Raw genomic sequence first — 15,854 nt, 5'->3', positions numbered from 1 at the left:
ACTCTGTATATCCTTTTGCTGCCTCATGACTTCTGTTTGCTCAGAGCTCTTGTTTATCCATGGTCTGTGCTTACTCATGAAGTGTGAATATTGCCTTCTCTCCGTGTCTTGCAGCTTCTGCTCTCACTGATTATTCTTTTCCTTGTCTCTTCAATTCTGATTCCTGAAAGAAAAAAATCATTGGCACAGTTAATTGCCATTTATTTGAGCAAAACTTTCATGCCAGGATACCCTATAGACTAATGTACAGCCTGTTGATCAGCTGGTCCTAGGTCAGTGCCTGCCATTGTCCAAGCTGTGGGCAGGGCTGGAGGGAATAGAAGGTGTGCATATGGTTTTAAATGTGGTCACCTATGTTTAATGATCTGTATCAAGCTGGTTATCTAGATGCCTATCTTTTTCTAATACTCCAAGTCCAATCTGTGAAGAAGTCCTATTAGTTCTGCTCTCAAAATACTTTAGAATGTAATCACTTCTCACTATTCTCACTGCTACCACTCTGCTCCAAGCCACATTACCTCTGACTTGCATTACTGCAATAGCCAGCTAAGAAGTCACCTGCCTCTAGGCATAGTCTATTCCCAACATAGCAACCAGAGTGATTCTTTTAACACCTGAATTTTGTCATGTCATTCCTTTGCTTCAGGTACTGCAATGGCTCTCATTCCACCCAGAGCAAGAGCCAATGACCTAGCCCCCATTATGCTCTGACCATTTTCTTATGGCATCTTTACCATTTTCCTCCTTGCTTACTCAGCTCCTTGCTTTTCCTTAGATATTCCAGCCATGCTCCCACCACAGGGCCTTTGCTCTAGCTGTCCCATCTGACTGATAGATACTGGCTTGACTAACCCCTTTAGATTTTTACTCCCATCTCATCTTCTCCACAAAGGCTGCCTAACTAACCTATCAATACTACAACTGTAGTCTTAAATGCAGTACAGTCAATACTGTAGTTTTCAATACTATAGTTCCACATATATCCACTCCCTCTTACCCTGTACTACTTTTTGTTCCTCCCCTGACCACTTTCTACATATAAATTATGCTTGTTATTTATTGCCTATCCCCCCCCCCTGCTAGAATGTAAGTTCCACAAAAATAGAGATTTTTGTCTGTTTTGTTCCTTGATGTATAGTGAAGTTTTAGAACAGTGCCTGCTAAATTGAATTGAATTCCTCAGTAGGGAGCTATAAACATGGCAGCTACACTAAGGCTTTCCTATGCAATATAAAATAGTATCTATTTCTGGGAAATTTATACTAAGTCCACATAGAAAAAAGAAGAAAAATCTCAACTTAATCATCTAAGCTCCCATTCAAGAAACTAGAAAAAGAGCAAAATCAGCCCAAAGCAAATGGAGGGAAATAAACATAGGAGCAGAAATCAATGAATTTGAAAACAATACTATGAACAATACTATACGTATAAATTTGACAACTTAAATGAAATGAGTCAATTCCTTGAAAAACACAAACCCAATTTACCCAATATGAAACAAGTCATTTGAATAGCACTATAACTATTAAGGAAATTCATTACATACCTATCAGAATGGTTAAGATAAAAACTAACACCAAAATGCTAGTGAGGATGAAGAGAAACCAGATCACTCATGCATTCTGGGTGGGACTGTAAAATGGTACAGCCAAGCTGTAGAACATTCCTGGGAATTTATCCCAGAGCAATGACGACCTATGTTCACACAAAAATCTATAGATGAATGCTTGTAACAGCTTTATTTGTAAAAGCCAAAAGCTGGAAACAACCCAGATATACTTTAATGGGTGAATGGTTAAACAAATTGGGTATATCCATTTAAGAGAATACTTAACAATAAAATTTAAAAGAAGAATAACATTATTGGTACGTGCACAATCTGGATCAATCTCCAGAGAATTATAAGTGAAAAAAGCCCAAAAGGTACATAGCATATGGTTAATTTATAGAACATTGTTGAAATGACAAATTACCAAAATGGAGAACAAATTGATGGCTGCCAGGGGTAACAGACTGGGTGGGAGGTGAGGAGAATGGGAGGGAGGTAGGTATGGTTATAAAAGGGCAACATGGGAATCCTTGTGATGATGGAATGTTCTGTTACAAAATTGACATCCTGGTTGTAATACTGTATTATAGTTCTGCAAGATGTTCCAAGTGGGGGAAATTGGGTATCTTATGGTTCTCCAAAGAAACAGAACCAATAGTATAATAGATAGATATAAATATAGACACTGATATAGATATTTATATAGACATATAAGAAGCAACTTATTATAGGAACTAGAGGCCCAGTGCATGAAATTTGTGCATGTGGGTGGTCCCTCAGCCCGGCTTACGCCCTCTCGCAGTCTGGGAGCCCTCAGCGGGCCTAAGCTGTCAGTCATACATCCTTATTGCTGCCACTGAGGCAGGAGAGACTCCTGCCACAGCCGTTGCACTCGCCAGCTGTGAGTCCATCTTCTGGCTGAGTGGCACTTCGCCTGTGGGAACACACTGACCACCAGGGAGCAGCTCCTGTGTTGAGCAGGATCAGGCTGAAACAGGCTCTCTGACATCCCCCTAGGGGTTCCGGATTGTGAGAGGGTGCAGGCCAGGCTGAGGGATCCCACAGGTGCATGATTGCTGGGCCAGGGAGGGATGGCAGGAGGTTGGCCAGCCATGGAGGGACCACGGGAGGTCTCCAGGGCGTGTCTGGCCCATCTGGTTCAGTCCCAATTGGCTAGACCCCAGCAGCAAGCTAACCTACTGGTCTGAGTGTTTGCCCCCTGGTGGTCAGTGCACATCACAGCAAGTGGTTGAGCAGCCTTAACATATCATTAGCATATTATGCTTTGATTGGTTGAACAGATGACCAGATGACTAGACACTTGGTATATTAGGCTTTTATTATATAGGATTGGTTCAACCAATTATGAAGACCGAAAGTCCCATAATCTGCCATCTGCAAGCCAGAGAACCATGAAACCATCCAGTGGTGTAATTCAGTCCAAGCCCTAAGGCCTGAGGAGCAGAGAGGTTAATAGTGTTAAGTCCAACTTCAAAAGCCTAAGAATCAGGGGTCAGTGGTACAAGTTTCAGTCTGAGTCCAAAGGTCTAAGAAGGAGGAGCACTGATGGCCAAGGGTAGGAAAAGATGGATGTCCCAGCTCAAGCACAGAGAACAAATTCACACTTCCTCCACCTTTTTGTTCTATTTAGACCCTCAAGGGATTGGATGATGCTCACCTCACTCTCATTGGTGAGGATGATCTTCTTTACCAGCCTACTTATTCAAATGCTACTCTCTTCCAGAAACCCCTTTACAGGCACACCCAGAAACAGTGTTTTACTAGCTTCCGGGCATTCCTTAGCCCAGTCAAATTGACACATAAAATAAACTATCACATTGGGTAAGGGGTGCAAGGTATTTTCTGTATTAATTTTTACAACTACATACAAATTTACAATTATGTGAAAGTACAAAGTTTAAAATCTCTCACAATTTTAGGATACCCTGGAATATATGTCGTTATAGTTATTTGGGGAGAAGAAGAGAAGTACTTTATTAAATATAATTATTGATTGTAAAACTGCATCTCAATTTCAAATCATAGAAATCAGTATCCTGCAAAGCAGACCAGGCAGCTCTAATTATTAGAAATGAAAGCCGTTGAAAGCAAAGGTCTGTACTGCCTGTGCCTTCAGAGGGTTTAAGGACATGGATTTGGTCCCAGCACAGGTCAATTAACTTGGATTATTCATAGAGGAAAATAGTAAAGGTACACCACCCGCATGGCTCACACGGGTTAGGCATTACTCAAACACTATCCACAAGAGACACAAATATGTGAAAGCAAACAGGCACCACAAATACACCTCTGCTAAGCACCTCTTCTCACCCCGGACAATTCCTCATTTCCTCAAGTGGATGGCAGGAAACCTAAACCAATTTTAAAAGTTGTTAAAATCAGTAGCCAGAAACAAAGTATAAAAAGCAATTTGTTCAAAACCAAGACCCCAAACCCTTATTAAATATTTTAATATCAACCTAACAAGAATTATAAAGAAAAATCCTAAGCCTTAATGATACAGTAAAAGGTTTTCTGCTCACAACTGGAAAGACTAAACAAATGATACAGTAACACGTCCCATTCATAGATTCAATGCTATGCTAATCAACAGGGCATTAAGAGTTTTATAAATACAAAATAATTGTACAATGCACTGGAAAGAAGTAGACAAATGACACTGTTCTGGGAGGAGAAAAGACATGTTGCAGGAGAACCAAGATGGCAGCGCAGACAAACACCTATACTTGCTGCCTCCCACAACGACATCAAAATTACAACTAAAATACAGAACAACCATCATCCAGAACCGCCAGAAAGCTGGCTGAACAGAAGTCCTACAACTAGAGAAGTAAAGAAGAGAGCACACTGAGACTGGTAGGAGGTGTGGAGGTGAGGACAGGCTGGTCCAGCACCCACGTGGGCTGCTTTTTTAATTGGGAGCAAAATTCTGTCTGCAGAGGCCACCCGGAGGAGCAAGTGGTCCCAGCCTCACACCAGAAGCCCAGCCCAAGGTTCCAGAGCTAGAAAAAGAAGTCCCTATGGGCACTAAGAAGCATGGGCTGCAAAAACCAGTGCGAATTGGGACTAAGTGACACAGAGGCTGCTGGAGACCCAGCTGCTCCTCTTAAAAGGCCAGCACACAAACTGAACTTTTAAGATCCTGCTTCCTCTGAGCTCCAGGGCTGGGTGAGGCTCTGGGGGACCCAGTCACATATGAGGAGAAACTAGAATGTATGGCATCAGGGCAGGACCTCCCGGGCAGCTTTCTCCCACAGGGAGGTCCTCTCAGTGGTCATTGTTCCCATACTGAGACCTTCCCAGCCACAGGGCTGACTGGCAGCCATTTCTGTTTGCTCTTCCCTGGTGATTCCCTGAGACCCCACCCCATCCAATTTACAACCCCACCTAAGCTGTGCACAGCGGCTTTTGCATATGAATGGCCTGTCCTTGTTCAAGCTAAAACCTGTCAAACAAGCTGGGCTGGGGAACCCCAAACCTATCAATAAAAGGCCCAAGACCCAGCACCAGCACCTTGCTTCACAGCTGGGCCTCATCTGGGCACTTCCAAACCCGATACAAAGAGAAGGAATCTGCAGATCTCTCTGTAGCTCCTGTTGGGTGGCCTCAGGCAGTAGCTGACTTTATACCTCCCTGGAGACCCAACAGCCAGTGTACCCAGTGTTCAGTGTCAGACCATACCAGATTACAACTCTACACATCCATAAGCAACACACCCAAGGGGCAGACTCAGTGAGCACCAAAGCCCCACTGAAGCAAGTCCTGCTCCATAAGGGTGTCTCCTGCACAGCAGCTCTCCCATTGTAGTTTCAGCTGGTCCCAACAGCCAATTGTCCGGGAGGTCAATTCCTCCCAGTGACACCAACAGCAATCAAGGCTTAATTACAACAAGACTGTTCAGACAGCCCACAAAGAGGTGCACTTAAAGTGTCCACCTCAGGTTACTGGGGAAGTTGAGCCACTGGGCCCTATAGGACACCTACTACACAAGACCACTCTATCAACTCAAGGAGACATTGCAGCTCCACCTAATAAATAGAAACAAACACAGGAAAGCAGCCAAAATGCAGAGACAAAGAAACATGTCACATATGAAAGAAATGGAAGAAAGAAAACTACTGGATATAGAGATCAAAACCATGGTTATAAGGTTACTCAAGAATCTTCTAGAAACCTCCAAGGGACTTAGTGAGACTTTCAAGTATCTTAGTGAGAATGCCAAAAAAATGGAAAAGGACCAGTCAAAAATTAAGCAAACACTGACTGAAATAAAGAATAATATACAGGGATTCAACAGTAGATTAGAGGATCCCAAGAATCAAATCAACTATTTGAAATATGTGGAAGCAAAAAACACCCAACCAGAAGAGCAAAAAGAAAAAAGAATTTTAAAAAATGAAGATAGTGTAAGGAGCCTCTGGGACAACTTCAAGCATACCAACATCTGAATTATGGGGGTGCCAGAAGAAGAGAGAGATCTGCAAGACATTGAAAACCTATTTGAAGAAATAATGACAGAAAACTTCCCCTACCTGGTGAAAGAAATAGATTTACAAGTCCAGGAAGCACAGAGGACCCCAAACAAGAGGAACCCAAAGAGGACCACACCAAGACACATCATAATTAAAATGCCAAGGGCTAAAGACAAAGAGAGAATCTTTTTTTTAAAATATATATATATATATTTTATTGATTTTGTTTGCAGAGAGGAATGGAGAGGGATAGAGAGTTAGAAACATCGATGAGAAACACCGACCAGCTGCCTTCTGCACACCTCCTACTGGGGATGTGCCTGCAACCAAGGTACATGCCCTTGACCGGAATCGAACCTGGGACCCTTCAGTCCACAGGCTGACGCTCCATCCACTGAGCCAAACCGGTTAAGGCCAAAGAGAGAATCTTAAAAGCAGCAAGAGAAAAGCAGTTAGTTACCTACAAGGCAGTGCCCATACAACTGTCAGCTGATTTCTCAACAGAAACTATGCAGGCCAGAAGGGAGTGGCAAGAAATTTTCAAGGTGATGAATAATAAGGACCAACAACCAAGATTACTCTACCTGCAAAACTATCATTTAGAATTAAAGGTCAGATAAAGAGCTTCACAGACAAGAAAAAACTAAAGGAGTTCATCACCACCAAACCAGTATTATATGAAATGCTGAAGGGTATTCTTTAAGACGAGGAAGAAGAAAAAGAAAAAGATAAAAAATATGAACAACAAATACACTTCTATCAACAATTGAATCTAATAATCAAATGAATAAGAAATTTAATGAACAGAATAAACTGGCGAATAAAATAGAATTGGGGGTATGTATCTGGAACAGACTGATGATTCTCAGAGAGAAGGTGGTGTTGGGGGTGCGGGAAGAGACTAAACAAAGATCTTATATGCATGTATGCATTACCTATGGACATAGATAATAGGGTGACCAAGGCCTGGGGCGGGGCGGGAACTGGGTGGAGGGGAGTTATAGGAGAGAGAAAGAGGGACATCTGTAATAATCTCAATAATAAAGATTTTTTAAAAAGACAATGTTGTAGAACTTCCCTTTCCCAGATTTAAAAACATTGTGATGTCACATATAGCAGCAATGATCAAAACACTTAGGCAGTTCAACTCCTAACTGAAAGGGTTGTTCTGAGTCAGCCTGATGAAGGAAAATGTGGGGGAAGGTCTGGGCTAAAGGCCACTCAGAGGCAATGAGTGTCTTGGGAAGGCTTTTCTGTTTGCAAGACAGAGACTTCCTTCAAGGTAGCTCAAGAGAAGACTTACCTAGAACAAGTGATTTCACCTCATCTAAGGGTGGAAGCAAGGAACAGCTGGACCTCACTGCACTAAAACTATGAACCAATGCAACTCTTTCCTTATCTCAAACATTTCCTAGTAGTCTGAGCACTAGTGAGTGACACCTCAACCCACCTCCCATTCAGTCCCAGAAGCAGTGGCAACTCTAGAAGATGTTCATACTATCTCTTCACTTTTGTTCTCCCTATCTTAGAGGTAGTAACTGGTTTTCCTAGCTTCCCTTTTCTCTTTTCCAGCTTTCCAACAGCAGTATAACAAATCCCCTGAAAAAAATCCCTCCTATATAACATGTCTGTAGTGGTTTCTGTTTTCCTGATGGGACACTGATTGCTACATTGCCTGCTCCAACACTGACCTTTTTGTTTGTTTGTTTGCTTGCTTGCTTGTTTTGTTTTGTTTGAGCCTGAGTGCACACATCACAAGCTGTTTCTCTTATGGGCAGGTATCCACCTTTGGTCCAAAAGACCATGTCCAGGGCATGGCTATTTTGAACAGATGGTCCATCATCCCAAACTTTCTGGTGCAGCTGAGAATAGGACAGAAATTGATGGAGCAGGGCGGTGAATGGAGGGTATGGAGGTCAGGAGAGTTGACATTTGAGGAAGGACTACAAAGAGATGTGAGCAGAGTTACCCAAACACACAAAGAGCAAAGTCTGATATCAGAAATCCAGAAAGAAATCAATGACCTGTAGTCAGTGTGGTAACCAACTGGGTTGAAAGCCAAAGGCAGGTACAGTTGCAGTCACAGGGAGTAGTAGATTCCAGGACTGAGACAGACTGGGACAAGAGAAGTGCACACTTCAGAAATGTCAGGGGCAACTATGCAGACACGTGCTCACACAAGTGCTGGGTAGTGTTTAGTCACATAAAAAGGGACTTGGAAAAAAAAGGCGGGGGAACCTGGGAGAAACTGTGGTTTACCCAAATTTGCCCTTACTGTGACTTATTCCCCAACCTGCCCCTTCTTTTTCTTTTCTTAATAATTGTATTTTATTATGTGGATATTTTTGTTTTCTTTATTTTATTTGAATAGTTTCTCCCTTTGTAACACATGATATGTGTTAATTGTAATTTAATATGTATTAGAATTTATAGATAAATGAAAAGAAAAATATAAAGATCATCTATAATCCAGGCATCCATAGTTAACCTTCTAGATCTTTTTTATATCTCTGTATTCATATGCATATTTATATGGTCATATGTATATATTTTAAAACCAAAATTACTTAACTTTTTAAGGGGGGGAAAGTCTTATAATACTACTTTTAAAAAGTAGACTAATTAAGCAAATCAGAAATTTCAGAAATAAATTCAAATCTATACAATAAATCTACACTAATAAAAGAGAAAAATGGTAATTGGCATACGACGATACCCTTTTCATTGGCTAATCAGGGCTATATGCAAATTAACTGCCAACTAAGATTGGCAGTTACCTGCCAACTAAGATTGGCAGTTAACTGCCAACAAGATGGCGGTTAATTTGCATATGTAGGCACAATGCAGGGAGGCGAAAGGGAAAGCAGGAAGAAGCCCCCTGCCACTGACAGTGATTGGAAACCCAGTGGGGAGCTAAGAGCTGGGGGGCAGGGCAAAGGTGGCCCTGGGGCCGCCTTTGCCCTTCCCCCCAGCCATGATCGGAGAATCAGTTGCCTTTGCCGCCCTGGCCAGTGATAGCAGGAAGTAGGGGTGGAGCCAGCAATGGGAGCTGAGCACGGTCAAAGCTGGCAGTCCCAGGAGCTAGGGGTCCCTTGCCTGGGCCTAAAGCAGAGCCCACGATCGTGGGGCCGCTGCAGCTGTGGGTCCCCGCTGCCCGGGCCGGACGCCTCAGCCAGAGGCATCAGGCCTGGGCAAGGGGCCGATCCTGCGATTGGAGGGTGATGGGGGTCAACGCCTCAGGGCTCCCAGTATGTGAGAGGGGGCAGGCTGGGCTGAGGGACACTCCCCCCACACACACACCCAGTGCACGAATTTCGTGCACCGGGCCCCTAGTTAATATATAAAAAATTTGGTGAAATAAGCAATGAATAAATAAGTCCCTACTAAACAATTTAGGAGAAACTGGATATCATTTAAAAGAGTGTAAATATATCACCACACTTTATACTACATGCCAAAATAGATTCAGAAGCTCAGTAATTAAAGTGACATCTATTTTAATTTGAAGATAAAATTTCAAAAATTTATCATAAAATATAGAAGACAATACAAAAACAAACTTACTAACAGAAAGCAAGATATAACTTTTGGAATATTGAAGCATTTAAAGAAATCATTAATAGCAGGGTCAATGGGTTTTATGCTGTAAAACACAAATTCAACTATTTAATTAAAAAGTGAATTCATTATAAAGAGCAATGGCTGAAACCGGTTTGGCTCAGTGGATAGAGCGTCAGCCTGTGGACTGAAAGGTCCCAGGTTCGATTCCGGTCAAGGGCATGTACCTGGGTTGCGGGCACATACCCAGTAGGAGATGTGCAGGAGGCGGCTGATCGATGTTTCTCTCTCATCGATGTTTCTAGCTCTCTATCTCTCTCCCTTCCTCTCTGTAAAAAATCAATAAAATATATTTTTTTAAAAAAAAGAGCAATGGAATGAGAAACCACTGAAAATAAATGTCAAATAAGTTTATTGCCTATCGTATGTAAGGGACTGATAAAAATATAAAAGGTCAGTACCCTTCTATGGAGAGATAAATAGCCAAAACATAAATAATAAAAAATACAAAGATTAAAGAAACACTTTGAAAAGTTCTCTGTCGCACTAATAATTAAGGAAACTGAATTGAAACAATGATGAGGTAACAATTCACTCTACCATCAAAAGTAAAAGTGAGAAAAAGCCAATGTAAGCATAATAATGGGTAAATAGGTATTAGACATTGGTTATAGTACTAAAAATTTGGAAAACCTTTTTAAAAAGCAGCATGAGACTATATCTGTTAATCCCACTTTGGGGCAAAAAAAAAAGAGAAAAATTTTTAACTATTTTTTATATATGCACTACTTATTATTGACTAGATAAGGCAAATGCCCCAAATAGAGGGAATAAGTTATTATTTTTAAAAAATTGATATATTAATATGGTAAAATATTGAATTGATAATAATAAACTTATGAACAATGCATATTAATGGAAAAGAAAAAACAGAAATTAAAATAGCATCAAAACTTCTTGATATGACTATGTAAATATTATGTCTATACAACAAATATTTTAAAAGCAAGCAAGCAGAATTTTGTAAACTGTGCATATCTTATAATAAAGGCATTATTTGTGCTTTTTGTTTATCTGTTTTAAAATGCTTTGCTTGTTTCAACTCTAAGTTTGGCTAAATACATATAAAATCATAGTATATGCAGTTTTCAATAAAATTTTCCAGATAATCAACTATGAAATTTGGCAGGTGACATATCTTACAATTCTCTATCCTCCTCCAGTCCATCCCCATTCCAGAACTCTTAGGAATAGCTGAAATTTAGAACAGAAATCCCTACCATTTAGTTTGTAGTGTATTTTGTGGTATGCTGCCCACCTAGATCTCTCCTTCAGGACTGAGGCACTCATTCTCCCACTGGCTATGGAAGTTGGCTGACAGCTCTTAGATGAGTGTCTCTCCAAGAATTGCCTTCTCTCAATTGAAGAAAGTGCCTTGCCCAAGATCATGCCCCTCTCCTTGGGGACAACCACTTCTAACTGGCCAATAATAGGGGATAAAGGACCCAGACTCCCTGGCCTCAAAGAAGGGCACCTCTGAAGGGTCATCTGAGCCCAGAACTCTCGTTGGAAGCCTTTGTTACAACTGCACCAGCTTACTCCTCCCTCTGTCCAACCTGCCACCAAGTGAGACCAACACTGAGCCCCCAATACCCCGCCATTCTTCCAGGAGACCAACCAGCCATTTGATAGCAAGTTACATTGGATGGGGCAGTGGTTAATTTTGACCGCAATAAATACATATCTTAGATGTGGAGTTTGCCTTTCCTGCCCTCAGGGCCTCAACCAGCACCACTCTCTGAGGGCATATAGAGTGTTTGGTCCACCAACATGGAGTCCTGTGTAGTATTTTTATTGAACCCAGGAATCCATTTCATAACAAAGTAGCTGTAACAGTGGCACATGAGCATGGGATCCACTCTTTGTATTTCATACCACACTCACAGAAACTGCCAGCTCGACAGGTGATGAAGCTCAGTTGCATCTTTTGAAGGTGCAATTGAGCTTCCACTTTGGAGGTGGTACTGTGCAATAACATCTTCCAAGTTGCAGGATACACCAGAAGTTAACAATTATTATATGAACCTGTGTTCTCAAAAGGTATAATACATGATTCTGGAATCCAACGGAAGGAAGGAAGTAGGAGTGACCCTGAGCTCTGCTTACCATCACTCACAGTGACCCACTTGTGGTATTTATGCTTCTTGTCCCAGCAACTCTGGATTCTGTGGGTTTAGAAGTGCTGGTAATTGGGTAGTTCTTTGCCCAATTTTGACAGTAAATGGAGCAGCCACAGCCTGAGAAGGGCATGGTATCAGAGGCCCACCAGATAAGCCATCTAGACAACAGAACCATGGATGAGGGAAACAAAAATAGGTTTAAAAACAGTGAGACAATGAGTATTAGTTGCAACCCTCAAACTAGGAGCAGTACCAGGGACTGTCGTTTGTCTCACTGTTTCCCCAGGAAAAGAGACCAACCAGGATCTGAGAGGAGCTGTTCCTAGTACTTACTATGAAAAGTGGCTGGATCCGGTACAGAGGGTAGGCTGTAATAGGTGCAATGGTGTGCCACTCAGATCCTCCATTCTGGATTGAGGCAATCATTCCCCCCGCTGCTAGAAATAATGGCAGCTAATAGCTCTCAGGCGAGTCCCTCTTCTGATACTGTCCTCAGCTGAAGAAAGTCGCCTTGCCAGAGCTGATAGGCAGCCTACATCTAATGACTAGTCCTTGCCCAGGTATAAAGGCCCAGCCCTCTTTGCTCTCAGTCCTCTTTCCTCACAGTATTGGCCGAGAGACCTTTGCTATGACGACATTGCAGTTCAATTCCTCTTTCTATTTGATCCTACTTCCTTCACTCCTGTTCTGGTATCGAATCCCTGGGCACTCCCCAGTAAACTTCCTGTATGCAAATATCCATCTCAGTGTTGGTTTCTGTGGGACTATGACAGTTACATTAGGTTGTATTTTGTGGGTGTTTTTTTTTTCCCCCAAACAGAATATACTGTCTAGCACACAAGGCTTTGAAGAGGCTAAGAATCCCTGGGTCATCTATGTCTGGAAAACTCATTGACCTCACCAGTAGCACTGACACTATTTCTTCACCTTTGGAGACTGTTTTTTTGGGACACCACTGCATGTGCTGATACCAGAAGCAACCAGGAGGCCTTTCAGTTTTGCCTTTCTGTCTGATGATCATTTCCTTTCTTCTTCAGCTCTCTAGCTGTCAGGCCCTGAGCGTTTCTATCCCATCCTTCCAGAAAGCCACTGGTCCCACCAGCTGTCACTTGCCTTCCTCCACCCAGAGTCAAATAAGTTCCAGATGCTGAGAGAGTTGTGGGAATCTCTTCAGCGTCACCGTCACCGGGAGGAGGGGAACTTAAATTCCTCTGGCTAGCAGTCACCATCTTCTTTCTCTGTTTCTTTCCTTTGCCCCCATTGCTTTTCTTTCACGATCAGAGAATGAAGTCACTTCCTGACTCCACTGGATCTTCAAGTTCCTCTGTCCGCTAGGATTTCAACACCTTTTTATACTAAACCTCTATTACACTTTTAATTTTATTATTGTTGTTGTTGTTGTATTACACTAAAATTTCTGGATGACAAAGCTATAAATGGGAATTAAAATCCTTTCCTTCCTCCTTTCCTGATTGTCTGCCTGCCTCTCTTCCTTCCTTCCTTCCTTCCTACCTTCCTTCCTTCCTTCCTTCCTTCCTTCCTTCCTTCCTTCCTTCTTTGCTTCAGTAAATTTTTTGTGTACCAACTCTGAGTCATCTCTTAAATGAAGCTAAGCTATACCTACCGTTATTTAAGGTTATTAAATGTGATATTAGGGACACAACCATTCCTTTTTGAAATCTCCCTAGGGGCCAAAGTTGGCAGCAGATTGCTGGTCTGGCTGAGTCTTGCAGCACATCCCACTGGAACAACAACCCAGAGCTCATGCCCTTGGATGGAGAGCATATTAACAGCATTCTCTTTGTGTAAAAAGGCCTCCAAGTTTTGTAAAGGCCCACTATATTTAGTGTAGTAAAGTGAAATGTCCCTAACCCAGTAGATTTCTATCGACCAGCCAGTCTTCAAAAGCCAGCTGGACAGGGCGGCTGGAAACCACAACCCATCCCCCTCCCCAGTGCCCTTTAAGACATCAGACCCTCTTGTGCATTTCTAAATCAAGACCCACATAAAAGTGGACCTTCTCCATCCTCACATTGTTGTTGACCTTAGTCCTGAAGCCGGGACACACATCGCAACCTTTCTATAACCTCCAGGTAGCCTCGCTGCTCCCTCAGGGCATAGCTTGGGGTCAGCAGAGGAAACTACTACTCCTCTTCAGCACATATTCTCAAAGTGTAGTAATTTCACATGGAGAAATATGTAGATAAGGACGACAAAGACTGAGGCTTTAATATGATTACTCTTTCAGTTGTAGAAGCCTTTCTTGGTTTTTGCTCATCTTTTGTATCTGACCATAGGCACCATTTCTCTGACTTTGACTTCAAACTCTTGTTTTGCTCCTGAATCAGGACTCAAGGTTGCTCATATTGGGACAAATCAAAGAAGGCTGAAAGAAGGAAGATAAATCATACCCCAGAACCCTGGAAAACTCTGAAATTAGAGGCACCAGACGCCCCCCGAAGAAGGGAGTAAGAGGTATGGATGGAAAGAAAAGATTGTTTGAAAGTCTTTTTAATGACTAGTTAGATCCCCAGATCTTCTTCCCAATGTAGCACAGCCATGTGACTACCCTTCCACCACTCTAGACAAGGCCAGGAAGTTTATTCTCTTGAGAAGCTGGGTCAAAGGATCTGGGCTTGGTGTACCAGGCAGAGCTGAAGATAGGGGGGCAGGGAGGTTTATATGGAAGTCTCTATAAGGAATGATGAACTACCCTCACCCCCAGCTTCCAGCCCCTTTCCTTTAAAAAACTCCCAGAAGGCTAGAAGTCAGGTTTATAAACACCCCCACAAAAGAATTTATCTGATTGACTGACCAGCTTAAGAGAAAAGATTTTCAAATAATGACATTTGGAGGTCCCTATCCCCAAAAGAAATATGGCATTACTGTGAAGCACAACAGTCAATAAGCTTTGACCATTTACAGGGGGTTCAAGTGCCTCACTCATTTTAAAAAAAAATTTTTATTGATTTCAGAGGAGGGAGAAACATCAATGATGAGAGAGAATCATTGATTGGCTGCCTCCTGCACACCCCGCACTGGGGATTGAGCCCACAACCTGGGCATGTGCCCTGACAGGGAATTGAACCATGACTTCCTGGTTGATAGGTCGATGCTCAACCACTGAGCCACACTGGCCAGGCAAGCACCTCACTCTTGAATATGAATAGACAGCTATTTATGAAAAGTCATGAATGTGAAGTACAAACAAAAAGAGTTCACAGGGAGATGAAAATGTAGGAAATAGAAAATAAACTTCAAACACTATAATTAATATCCTAGAGAAGTAAGAGAAAAGATTGCATCCATGAAACAAGAACAGGATGCCATTTAAAAACAAAGCATAACAAAAATGACAGGAGAAAGGGGGCAATCAGAGAACCAGAAAGAACTTTAAAATTTAAAAATATAATAGAAGAAATGTAAAAATTCAACAGAAGAGTTCAAAGGCAAAGTTAAGAACATATCGCAGAAGGAAAAAAAAAAAAAAGAAAGATAAGAAAATAAGATCAGTTTGAGTGATCCAATGACTGAATCACGAGTTCTATAAAGAGCAGGAAAAAAAATGGAGGGGAGGGGATTACTAAAATAAGAATGTATATGATAATTTCTCAAAACTGAAGGAAATGTGTGTTCATATTGAAATGTTTTCAGCTGAGGTTCATTCTGCACACGGGATGAAAAAAGACCCTATTCTAAGGTGCATCATCGTGAAATCTCAGAACATGAGGAAGAAAAGAGGACCTCAAAACCTTCCCGGGAGGAAAAAGCAAACAAACCAACCCGGAGTCCCAGAGGACGTATTAGTGTCAAACTTCTCAGTAGCAGCATGGGAAGCTGGGCGGAAAGAAGCAACGCCTTTACATTTCTGAGGGAAAATTATTTCTAACCTAGAATTCTATACCCTACCATCCAATTGCTGCTAAAAATAAAAACATCTCATTCATGCTCGGGCTCAAACGCCTTTACCTTTCCTGAGCTGTTTCTCAGGATAGTATGGCAGGATAACCTCCATTAAAGCAAATGAGTAAATAAATCAAGAGGAAAATATGAGGTTTAGGAAACAGAAGATCC

The 15,854-nt window shown here is 41.9% G+C and overlaps 1 protein-coding gene and 1 long non-coding RNA gene across 3 annotated transcripts in view; one reads left to right on the top strand and one right to left on the bottom strand.

The window, feature by feature from the left end:
* The window catches only part of PSMA1 (proteasome 20S subunit alpha 1), a 122,632-nt gene that overhangs the window by 66,851 nt on the left and 39,927 nt on the right, over positions 1-15,854 (top strand). The gene's annotated exons all lie outside the window — the stretch shown is intronic.
* The window catches only part of LOC132241005 (uncharacterized), a 41,446-nt gene that overhangs the window by 6,127 nt on the left and 19,465 nt on the right, over positions 1-15,854 (bottom strand). The window contains exon 2 of the long non-coding RNA XR_009454442.1: positions 75-163. This is a non-coding gene — a long non-coding RNA (uncharacterized LOC132241005). The remainder of the gene's footprint in view (positions 1-74; positions 164-15,854) is intronic.

The sequence above is a fragment of the Myotis daubentonii genome, chromosome 9 (assembly GCF_963259705.1).
Source record: "Myotis daubentonii chromosome 9, mMyoDau2.1, whole genome shotgun sequence".
Taxonomy (NCBI): Eukaryota; Metazoa; Chordata; class Mammalia; order Chiroptera; family Vespertilionidae; genus Myotis; species Myotis daubentonii.
This window is presented reverse-complemented; position numbering and strand designations above follow the sequence as displayed.